General features: G+C 47.5%; 1 long non-coding RNA gene across 1 annotated transcript; it reads right to left on the bottom strand.

Moving 5' to 3' along the window:
- Positions 1 to 378: 378 nt before the first annotated feature.
- Positions 379 to 8065, bottom strand: LOC101438331 (uncharacterized). Its single transcript, XR_187778.4, has 3 exons — positions 7978 to 8065; positions 7323 to 7613; positions 379 to 675 (listed from the first exon to the last, which is right to left on the bottom strand). It is a non-coding gene; the product is annotated as an uncharacterized lncRNA (long non-coding RNA).
- Positions 8066 to 12622: the final 4557 nt, after the last annotated feature.

The raw sequence follows: 12622 nt of genomic DNA, 5'->3' as shown, positions 1-12622 counted from the left end.
TTTCATTCTGCTGTCCTCACAAAGCGCCACAAACTGGGTAGCTTCAAACAACAGAAATGTCTTGCCTCACAGTTCTGGAAGCTACAAGTCTGAAATCAAGGTGTCAGCAGAGCCATACTCTCTCTGAAGTCTATAGGGAAGGATCTCTTTGATGACTCTCTCCAGTCTAACAAGCAATGGCTTGTTGGCAATCCATGGTGTTCTCTGCCTCAGTCATCATGTGGCGCTCTCCCTTCTGGATGTGCCCAACTGTCCCCTTCTTTTATAGACAACAGTCATATTGGATTAGGGCCCGTCCTAATTCAGTCTTGCCTCATCTTTACCAATTACACCTTCAAAGACCCTATTTCCAAATAGATCACATTCACAGGACTAGGGTTTAGAACATGAACATGTCTTTATTTTGGGGGGCAGCATCACAATTCAACCCATAACAATAGGCATAGGCTCCAACATAATTCAAAAGTCGCAGGTAGAGGAAGGACTGGCTTGAGATGAGTCCCAAGCCGGAGTCACTGATGTCTCCTAGGAATGGCTTTCTCTTCATCTTGTAATACCTCTCATGGTGTTGGATTCCTCCCCCAAGTCCAAGCAACGGCTCCCCTGCAACTCCAGGCTGCTTGCAAAATGGCTGCCATGGTTCCAGATCTCATATCATCACACCCTCACGCCATACTGTCCAGAGGAAAAGAGAACAGCTCCCTTGAGACATCCACCAAGGAAGAGACTGTTGGCATTACTTTCTATAAGGCCACAGCAAATGTCTCCAGACATCTCATTGGCTCTAGGTAAGTTATGTGCTTACCTCTGTACCAATCATTGAGGTCAGGGTGGAGTTCTAGGCCCTGGAGGGAGATAGTCATTGGAGATGGCTTTAGCTGAAAGATAATACCAATTCCTATGGGGGCAAACAAGCTTCAGAACTTACCATTTACTCCTAAATCTATTACAGGCATTGAGGTATGTATGCAGCAAAAGCCTTTAAAAGCATAGTTAGAGGGAAAGACAGGACAACGTAGAGATCTATATTTTTTTCCCCCCCGCTACATTTTAATTGCCCTTCGCTGGCACGCACTGCATAAATTAAGAGCTAGTTAATGCTGTAATGCGTAAAACAATTTCATGCATCTTAAATATTGCACTTGTACTTTAATTCCACATTAAGTGGTCCCCTGAAATTTTTAAATTTACAAAGTCACTGCTGTGCTACATGAAAAAGGTGCTAATTAAGTGTTAATCAGTAGCCAGATAACCTTCCCTGAACTCTGCCCAAGGTCTCCAAAATGACCCATTGCCAGAGAACGTGATGGCCATAGAACAGAGAACACATAGCACAGATGCAAAATGGTTTCTTCACCACCTCCCAGCCAATTAAGGCAGATTTGCTTATTATGCAGTTCTAATTAAATGACACCCTCTATAGTGGACATGAGGCTAATAATAATAATAGTACTTAATGCTGGCAGAGCTTTCCATGTTCAAAACATCGGGAAAACACTAGCTAATTAACAAGTGTGCATCCTTTTCTGGGCAAAGAGAGGGTTTCTGTTGGGTGGTCTTGCTAAGGGTCTGGAGGCAGGCATGAGGATGGATAAGATGAAAAGATGTGGTTCTTCCTTGTAAGGTCCTCACAGTCTTATAGAGCAATGCTACTCAAAGTGTGGTCCGTGGACCAGTGCTGATCCACAATGAGATAAGCACAGAAACTGAGAGTAAGCATTTAGAAACCTTGAAAGCACCTTGACCTTGCTGCAACATCCAAGTATGTGATCAGTGGACTCTTTTGGGGAGAAAATAGATCAGTTACAACATTCATGGTGAATTGTATATGACCTGAGATTCCTAATAGCCCTACATGGTAGGGTCCTATATGAGTCTATAATGGATCATTTTTTAAACATGTATGGGTAGTCAATTCTTGTTATAACAGTAGTTATGTTCTATAAAGTTAGTGTAAATACTTAATTAGCAAATAGTAAACCACAGCTCCTAGGTGAGACCCTGGTCACAACATTTTCATCAGCCCTTCAATACATAACCTTGTTTAATGTGTGCTTCTATTTAACGACACCTTATTTAATATACAATATATATTAAACAGTGTGCTGTTTGACACTGAATTCATAGCCAAACAGCACAATACAATTCATGCCTGCACAAAGCTTATCTGACACAATTATTTTCTCAGTAAGGCACATCGCAGCCTTCTTGCACTTAGAAACACTAGACAGCACTTCAGCACTACATTTGAGAGCCATTTTAAACAGCGAAATCACTAACAAAAAGCACCAGAATGTGAAAAACATGGCACTAAATATACCACAGAAATGCTACTCATTTATAGTAAGAGAGCTGAAACAAGGAGTCGGAGAATTGCCTCATTTGACCTCAGCTGGGAATGTGTGTGTCCAGCAACTGCAATTTTTCACTGCTCCAAGCATGTCTGTGAATGACTGTGAAAGCACTGTGAGAGTTGATTTGGGGGTTACGAATGAATTTTAGCAAGTAGGCGATTTTGCAAATACAGAATGTGTGAATAGTGAGGACCAACTGTATATGGTCTGTGATGGTTAATCTAATATGTCAACTCGGCCAGGTAATTGTGCCCAGTTGTATGGTCAAGCAAGCACTGGGCTAATCATGATACAAGGGCATTTATAGACTTTAGTCACCAGTGAGTTTACTGCATAGATAGCTGATTACATCTACATCAGTCAGGGAGATTGCCATCAGCAATGAGTAATGCTTTATCCAATCAATTGAATGCCTTAAAAAGGAAAGTGATTTCAGCATTTAGAGAGAATTTCCCAGCTCCTCTTTGGACAGCCAGTGTCTCCTGGGAACTCATCAAGGACCTTCATTGGACTTTCATCGGAGCCCCTGGTTTGCAGCCTGCCTGCGGAACCTGGACCTGTGCATCCCCATGGTCACGTGAGAGACTCTTATAAAATCTCATATTATTTACAGATATCTCCTGTTGATTCTGTTTCTCTTGAGAACCCTAATACATGTGGTCCTTCACCACAGATGGTTTGAGACTTACTGTCCTTGACCAACCAGCATAGAATAAGGGGCTGTGGGTTTAACTACATCCTACCACTTAAAGAAGGGAATTGGAGAGGAGGCTTAGCAGCACAATGTTGCACACCTCTATCTTTTTCCTCATGCTATTTCTCTTCCTGGAATGTTCTGTGTGTCCCTAGTTCCTCCATCCCCACCCAACCATGTTCACACACATGTCATGAGTCATCTCCATTTCAGGAAAGCCCAGCTAAGATACTGCTTCCTTTTGGAAGCCTTAGCTGCCCCCCACCTGCCAGAACCAGCCCTTCCTCCTCAGTACTGCCTCAGCACCCTGTACACTCTTCCATTACTGCACTTATCACGTTGCCCTGAGTCCATTAATTCGTTTTGCCCAACTGGACCGTCAGGTCCTTGAAGAGCAGAATGCATAGGAAATGGTCATAAAATCTTTGCTGAATAGAGTTGAACAATATTCAAAATTGTTATAGAGCTTTGCAATGAGCCATTAGGGCATTTTCCTCCTACTTCTGCATATATTCTTAATACTTAAGAAGGGGAGGGATTGTGGAAGAAGATGAAAGGTAATCAGGAGGAGAAGTTGGAAGCAGAGACGAACAGAGAGAAGCAGAGAAGAGGATGTTGATCTGGGAGGTGGCAGCAGAAAACAAAGGGACACTTTTCTCTACAAGGTTCCTCTAGGTGCCTCTTCCTGCCCCAATTCTCTCTGGTTCCTACTCAGCTGTTCAGCCTCTTGAAACCAGGAGTTCTCAAGTCCAGACCATGTGCCCAATAAGGAACAGGCCTGAGAGGCTTGCTAATAGGAGGGCAGTAGAGCACAAGGGGCAGCAGACATGGAGTTAAAGTTCCAGCTCTTGTCCCACCAACACTAGCTGAGTGACCTTGAGCAAGTCACCTGACCTCTCCGAGCCAGGTCTGTACAAGTGGAATGATAATACAACAGAGTTGTGGAGGGGAGGTGATGAGGTAATGCATCTGTAAACCACTTGGCAAACTTTAAACTGCTGCATGTGCACGGCATCACTGTTTTTTATTACTAGTATAAAGGCTTTATAAAGAAGCAGCAGAAGAAAATCAGGCTCAAGATTTGCACTTCCTGATGAGAAAAAGGAAAATAGTTACTGCATCATTCAACCATCATGTTGGGGCCCTTCCGGTTCTTTCTCCTTTCCTTCTTCCGCCTTCCAATCCTTTGCCTTAGGAAGAGCTCCTGATTCCATTCAGCTGAATGCTATCAACTGGCGCTCCACTGGCATTGTGAGCAACAGGGAGACGCCATGGAATCCATTCTGGGCGGCGGCCAAAGTGTGGGCTGAGCACTAGCAGGGTGCAGGAGACATAAAGGGAAGGAGGCAGGGGGCTTGCCCTGGGAGAACCCGCTCTGTAAACAAATGTTCACAATTACTTCCCTTTGCCCCTTCAGACCCACAACCCTTCTCCTCCCTGCCCTGTACCCCAGGAAGCTGACCCCTATGGACTCCACCTCAATGGGCTCCTGCCTTCCAGCTTCCGGGAAGCCCCACCAAGAGATCAGAGGGCGCGAGGAGAATGAGCTCAAGGTAATTTCTTCCCCAACTGTGAAGTCTACTTGGGCTGACTGACCCCTCCATATGAGGATTCTGCTCCTTCTTATTTTTTTTTTCCTAGTTTATTGAAAAATGAAATACAGGAAGAAAGACCAAACACATATTTAAACACTACAACCACTTCTCTTCCTACTACAGGTCAAAATAGCAGACCTAATCAGTGCCTATTTAATCTAAGGATTTTTACCAGCTTGATTCTGCTGCCATAGTTCTTATTTTGTCAAAAAAGGTAAACAGCTACTTGATATGATACATAATTTGTAAAAAATTTACAAAGCTCCTTCATTTTTTGACACCAAAATAATACATTTGGGAGAGATCTGTGAAAACAAAACCAGCCTGGGGCTGAGATCCTGGGCAGAGATTTCCTGTGGGCATCCCTTGATGTTGGTCAGGCCACAGCTCTGGCTCCATTTCCCAAGGTAGGCTGTTGTCTCCCCACCTCCAGTGGTCCTGCAGGACACAAGGTGGTGCAGCCAGGGTCCAGGTCCTGCTTGGTGAGACACTGCTCCTTTTAAGGTGGCTTGCTCTATTCAACTCTCAGCCCTTCTAGGTCTTGGTAAGCACCACCTCCCTTTGTCCTTTTGGGCCGGTAGTGGTAAACAGCTCCACTGCTAATGGCTCCTGCTTCTTGTACTCGCCTTTGTGGTTCTCCTATACCCTCATCTTTGTTCATGGTTCTTTTGTAAATAAATACTTCTCTATGCTAACTGCTTCCTGTTGGGACCCTCCCTGACTCAAGTACCATGTATGGGAATGGTTGGTTCAAAAGCAGAGTGATCTTTGTCGCATCCTCCCCCACAAGCCCCTCCTGTCCAGTCTTTCCGGTCCTTTTCCAATTTCAGGCTGCATGAGAGGAAAACAAAGGAGTTGGGCTCCATCAAAGAAGATAAGATTTGAGGATGGGGAAAGCTGGTGGTCTTGAGAGGTATTGAGGCCCTCTTTGGGCAGTATCCCTAAGGCTTATGGGGGATGTATGGAGGGAAAGAGGGTAGTGGAAGGAGGGTGGCAGGGGAAGGTCTCATTTTCAGGCATGCTGCCTGTCTGTGAGCAGCCCTCTATGCCTCCATGGGAACTGGTTGTTGAATGTCACAAAAGTGTAGCCTGACTTCATGAGCCTGCTTTCTGTTCCAGGCGGAGTCAGGGACCTGTTTGGAACACTGGGGTATGACCCTTCTTCAAGAAGCTGCTTGGACCCCCTCTTCCCAAAGACACTGCTCCCCAGTCCTCACTGAGGGCACAGGAGGGCACAAGACCCTCTTCTTGGCCTCAGCGGGTTTTTTAGGGACAGGCATGTGACGCAACTGTACCAATCAGATGCTCTCCTAGGAATCTGGCCAGGAAACATCTTCGCGTTCGAGGCAGTGTTTGTTGGCAGTTTCAACTACAAGGACACTTTGTGCCAGACACGGTTCTGGGCATGGGGGGAGACAGACGTGAACAGACCAGGGAGGGCCCCTGGAGGGAGCCATTTTCCACTGTGTGCAGAGCTGTAGAAAAGACTCAGGACAGCAGAGATCAGGGACATCAGAGCTGAGAGAGAGAGTGTGAGAGCGAGAGAGAGCGAGAGCGAGAGCGAGAGCGAGAGAGAGAGAGAGAGAGAGAGAGAGAGAGAGAGAGAGAGAGAGAGAGAAAGAGAGAGAGAGAGAGTGAGAGAGAGTGAGAGAGAGTGAGAGAGAGAGAGAGAGAGAGAGAGAGAGAGAGAGAGAGAGAGAGAGAGAGAGCGTGAGCGAGAGAGAGACACACACAGAAGAGGAGAGAGAAGGAGGGAGCTGCCGAGGTTCCTGCCCGCTCCCTAGTTGCTGGTTCCTGTCCCCAGAGGCCAGCTGCACTTCCTGTCCTTGAATTGCCTGTTCTTCCCCATAAATTCTCCCTTCTTACTTAAGCTTTGTGCAAGTGGGCTTGGGTTTTGTGCAGCCAGACCATCCCCGCCTGAGGCATACCACGGGATACAATTAGCTCACAGTCCCTGTGGGGTACTTTATCCTTTTCTTTTCTTTTTCTTTTTTTTTTTTTTTTCAGACTCTGCCATAAATCTCCAGTCTCCACCTGGCTTCTCCCTTGCCAACCAGTGAGTGTCCTTCTGGGTTAACTTTTGTGCTCGTGGGCTGCCAGTGAGCTCGTGTTGCCAGAGCCAATGACCTTTCCTTGGCCTCTCCCCTCCTAGGCCTCGGGGCCTCCACACTGCTGAGATCCCTTCCTCCCCAGGCCGCCTCCCCCACCACCCTCAATGGTGTCTCCACCGCTCCCCTGCTGCTTCTCTTCCTCATTCTCCTGCTCATTTGTCTCCTTATCTGGGTTTCCGGTTGACCCAGCGCCCTACTTTCTTTGTGCCGGAAGCCTCATCTTCACATTCTTTCCGGCTCTCTCAGCAATTCCCCTCCCACTCTGGGGGTTCAGTCGTCATCCCTCTCCAGGCAGGAGTTTGCACCTTGGTTCGAACCTCCCAGGCTCCCACTCCCAATTGGCGGCTGGAAGCATGTACGTGGGTGCTGCCACCGACCCCCTCTAACTTGACGTGCCCTAGAGTGACCTCAATACCGCCCTTCCCAAACCCGGGCCGCCTCCTATGTTCCCTCGCTTGGTTAATGAAGCAGAAAGCTTCTGTGTCCTTCATCCGTGACTCTCAGAGCCGGGGAATTTTGGCAGAGAATTTTGGCGGGGTTCCTCCTCCCTTTGCCAGGAAATACCCACCTTGGGCCTCGCTCAGATCGTGATTCCAATTTCCTTGACTTTCTCCTTGTTGCTTACATTAGAATGAGTCACAAGGGATCTCTGGTGCTCCGGGCCTCCCTGCCCCTCACCCTGAGGCCCATCGATCCTGCCGGGAAGGAAGCCCCAGGTACAGCCTGTGTCCTCAGGGGCAAATACGTGTGGAGGCTCAAGGTTGTCAGCTCCTCAGAGAGATTGTTCTGGAGGGCTTTGCTCCCTCTGACAGATTTCTTTTCCTTGTGGACCTCGGTTGGAGTCCTTCCATTCCGCTGCCTAGGAAAGCAAGAAGAGCTTCAGTCTGTCAGAGGCCATGGCTAGAGAGAAGGGGGCCTTTGAAGGAGCAGGAAACTCCCCACCCAGACAGGGTCAGTTATGAGCGGCTCAACCCAGGGGCAGAGTGGCACTGCCTTCCCGTTGTGGTTTGAGCTGTCGGGTCTCAGCTGAGGAGACCACACCCTCCTTGCTGCACTGCCAGAGTGACCCCAATGCCTACCATCTGCAGCACGAGGACACATTCAGGAGGAAATGTGTTTCTGGGAGGTGGGGAGGTAGTCACGGGAGTGCTGGCCAGTGTAACCGGAACCCTCTCAAGTCACAATGGCTTACCACAATAGAAGTTTGTTTATCACTGACTCACGTCCAGAGGATGGGAGGCCCTCTTCTTCAAGGGTGATTCAGGACCCCAGGCTCCTCCTGTCTTGTAGCTCTGCTGGACTCATCTGTATCATACTGTGGAAAAGGAAGTAGCTCATGGGAGATTTGGGGGGGCCAGGCCAGGATATACTGTCTGTCTCTGCTCACGTGTCATTGGCCCAAACAAGCTCACATGGCCATGCCTAGTGGCAAGCAGGGCTGGGAAATACAGCTCGGCATAAGAGATTTGGGAAGCAGCTAGCTCCACAGGGGCTAACTCATTGCGCACTGTGAAACACTGATCACAAAACCTCAGCCTGCCTCTGGGAAGAGAGATTCTATGACCAGGGCACGGAACAGGACCATCTTGATGGAAACATTTAGCTGAAGGAGCAACACTGGGCCTCTGGGGGAAGACGGTGAGGAGTAGGGGCTGAGAAGTCTGGGTCACCAGGAAACAGCATGATGGCCTTTGGGGAGGCACCAAAAATCACCAAGAATCATCTGGAGGGAAGTGGATGTGGCTCAAGCAATTAAGCTCCTACCTACCTCATGGGAAGTCCTGGGTTCGGTCCCCTGTGCCTCCTAAAGAAGAGAAGCAAGACAGTGAGCTGATGGGAAGGGCTGGCACAGGGAGCTGACGCAACAAGATAATGCAACAAGAGCCACCAGGAGGAACACATAATAAGAGCCACAACAAAGCAGGGAGTGGACATGGCTCAAGTGATCAGGTACATCCCTCCCACATGGGAGGTCCCAGGTTTGACAACCAGTGCCTCCTAAAACAGGAAGACAAGCATACAATGAACAGACACAGTGAGGGGGTGGAGAGAAATAACTAATAAATCTTTTTTTTTAAAAAAGAAACATTTGGAAAAGAAGGTAGTGAATCAGGTGATCAAGAGATGGTGCTGTCCACTTCAGTAGCCCTTAGCTACATGTGGCTATTTAAATTTAAATGGATTCAAATGAAATAAAATTTAAAAGTTAGTGCCTCAGTATCACTAGCCACATTTCAAATACTCAGTAGTGACATGTGGCTGGTGGTCATCAGTGCAAATAAGGAACATTTTCATCATCACAGAAAGTTAAATTAGACAGTGTGACAGTTTGAAATTATTTTATGAATCTCAAAAAGAGAAACATTATATTTGCAAACTAATTTATTCTTCCGGGTGTGATACCCTTTGATTGCATTAAATTCAGTTGAGGGGCCTTTGGTTAAATCACTCGATAAGATTGGTTTAGGGCTTTTTTTTTTAAAGATTTATTTATTTATTTATTTCTCTCCCCTTCCCCCCCCACCCCGGTTGTCTGCTCTCTGTGTCTATTTGTTGCATCTTCTTTGTCCGATTCTGTTGTTGTCAGCAGCACGGGAATCTGTGTTTCTTTTTGTTGCATCATCTTGTTGTGTCAGCTCTCCGTGTGTGCAGCACCATTCCTGGGCAGGCTGCACTTTCTTTCACACTGGGCGGCTCTCCTTACGGGGCGCACTCCTTGTGCGTGGGGCTCCCCTACCCGGGCGACACCCCTGCAAGGCACAGCACTCCTTATGCGCACATCAGCACTGCACGTGGGCCAGCTCCACACAGGTCAAGGAGGCCCGGGGTTTGAACCGCGGACCTCCCATGTGGTAGACGGACGCCCTAACCACTGGGCCAAGTCCGCCGCCCTGGTTTAGGGTTTTTGATTTGGACTACGTCAGTGAGACTTGACTCAGTTTGAGTCTCCATCCCCTTGCTGGGTCTGATATAAATAGATGCTCAGATAGACAGATGTAGAGGAAAAGAGAGCCAGCATATGTGGTCTGCACTGTGAGAGAGAGGACTGCAGGAAAACAAAAGCCCCCAAGAAGGTTAAAGAGGCAGGGCCCAAAGAACAGCTCAAGAGGAGATGGTGAGCCCAGAGAGGAAGGCTGAGACCTCGGCAGAGATCAGCAGCCATCTTGCTTCAACACGTGGCAACCTGCCTGGATCAATAGTAGCTGACTTTGGTGAGAAAGCATCTCTGATGGTGCCTTAGTTTGGACTTTTCATGGCCTTGGAACAGTATGCTTTACCCCAAATAAATTCCCTTTATAAAAGCCACCCCATTTCTGGTACTTTGCATCAGCAACCCTTTAGCAAACTTAAAACAGACAGCATTGGTCTAAATGGTGTCTTACAGTGCAGATGGTCCAGGTTGTGACAGTTTGAAGCTATTTGTGTGTGGATCCCAGGAAAGATCATGTTCTTAAAGCTAACTCATTCTTGTGGGTGTGGGACTCTTTGATTGGATTGGATTCAGTTGGGGGGTTTTGATTGGATTACTACAATGAGGTATGACCCAGGGCTGGTCTTGGACCTCCTGCTGGAGTCCTTTATAAATGGAAGAAATGCACAGGGACACAGAGGGAAAAAAGTGGCAGAGACAGAGAAACCCCCAGAAGCTGAGAGAGTGTTCCTGGAGCCAGAGGCTGCAATCACTGGAGTGCAGAGGTATGAAAGAGGCCCCAGAGAAGCTCAAAGAGAGGAGGCCCAGAGGATAGGGGAGATTGGAGCTATATGCTTAATCACTCATAGCTGAGCTTGGGGAGAAAGTAAGCCTGGAGGAGAAGGCAGGAAACCCAAACCAGAGAGTTACCATTGTGTCTTGCCCTGTGGCAGGAGTCCAGGCCCATCAGCAGCCACTCTTTGGTGAGATAGCATCTCTGATGATGCCTTGATTTGGACATTTTCACAGCCTCACAACTGTAAGCTTTAACCTAATAAATTCCCGTTATAAAAGCCATTATAGGGAAGTGGATGTGGCTCAACAGATAGAGCTTCCACCTACCATATAGGAGGTCCAGGTGTTCGATACCAAGGGCCTCCTGGCTCGTGTGGTGAGCTGGCCCACAAGCAGTGCTACTGCGTGCAAGGAGTGCCAGCCCATGCAGGGATGCCCACACGTAAGGGTGCCCCCCGCGCAAGGAGTGATCCCTGTGCAAGGAGAGACACCCTGCGTGAAACCACAGCCTGCCCAGGAGTAGGGCCACACACATGGAGAACTGACACAGCAAGATGACGCAACAAAAAGAGACACAGATCCCCAGTGCTGCCCGAAGAGAATACAAGTGGACACAGAAGAATGCACAGCAAAGGGACACAGAGAGCAGACATCAGGGGAGGGCGGGGAATAAATAAATAAATCTTTTTTAAAAAGCCATTACATTTCTGGTATATCGCTCCCAGCAGCTTTTGACCAACTAAAAAACTGGTTAACCAGTGTACTAGAGAGGGAAGGAAGGAAATAAAAAGGTGAGAAGACAGGAACAGAGGAAGGCACATAGAAAAGACATTTTGAAAGGAAAGAGAAACATACAGAGGCATTAGGAGAAATACCCAAATGCAAAGACACAGGCCATCGTGGATAGTGGGGGTTTGTTTGTAAGATCATAGAAGACTTAGGCTTTCTCAAGAAAAGGTTGGGAGGCAGCATGAAGCCTGCAGTTGGAAGCCAGTGGGCACTAAGGTATTTCTAGGCCCTGCCCCACCTCTGTCTTGGGTCTGAGAAGTGGGTCTGCTTCTCTGCTCTCCCTCCACCAGTGATTTTCTGCATCTCACAACTTAACCAGCATGGACAGACTAACGCTACCTTCCATCCATGGCTGAGCAGTTCAGACTATCTGTGCAGCCAAGTGAAACGTTGCCCAGTAGGAAGAAACAGAGAGACAAACTTATCTTTCCTCATGAAACCGTGTCATGCCATAGGTCCCAGATCAGCCTCTGATTGGCCAGTCCTGAGTCAGGGGCCCTTTCTAGTCCAATCAGCTGCAACCAGTGGAGTGGGATGGACTACATGGAAAAGAATACAGCCACCGAGACGGCAGGGCTTGAGGACAGACAGGTTCCCTAAGAGGGGAGCATGGGGGTGCAGCTGTAGTGAGGACTGAGTGGCCTAGGACAGGGCAAACAACCCAACACACATTCATCAAACATGTGTAAACAGAGAGGTTCCTCCACTCCTTCCTTTGTATCTGTAATAGATCAAACCACCGGTGGAATCCTGTACACATTGCTGTAGTACCACCCAAATGAATCAGAAATAGGAAAGGCAACACTGCCTCTCCAATTCATGCTTTTCCACTTAGCTGTGTGACCTTGCGTATATTGCCAACCTCCTCTGTGCCTCATTCTTGCCATCTGAAACGATGGGTTATTCATTGAGTTGCCGTGAGTTGCTTAGCAGAGTGGCAGGCACACAGTAAGCATTGTGTAAATATTGGCTATGATTACTATTAGCCTGCAGGAGTTTATGGTCCTGTGCAGACCACAGAGGAGTGATCAATTGTAATGATACGTGATAAGAGCGATCATCAAGGTGAGCGAAAACCATACACACTTTACACAGTTGAGTAGTTCTTTCAGGCGTGTAAGGAAAGAACAGCCCCATGGCTCTATCCCAATTTTTGCTACCCAGAGGAAGCCACTTTTAACTCTTTGGTCTGTTTCTTCTCCTTTACCTCTATATTTATAAATAACGTGCTTATGCAATGATTTCTTAATTTATTAGTTTTAAACATTATCTGCTGATTTCTTACTTGAAAATGAAATTTAGCCTCCCTAGACCTTCACCTATACCTTCTCCTTCCCCTATTATCCCAATAAAATTATAACACTATATTTTGT

The sequence above is a fragment of the Dasypus novemcinctus genome, chromosome X, assembly GCF_030445035.2.
Source record: "Dasypus novemcinctus isolate mDasNov1 chromosome X, mDasNov1.1.hap2, whole genome shotgun sequence".
Classification (NCBI taxonomy): Eukaryota; Metazoa; Chordata; class Mammalia; order Cingulata; family Dasypodidae; genus Dasypus; species Dasypus novemcinctus.
This window is presented reverse-complemented; position numbering and strand designations above follow the sequence as displayed.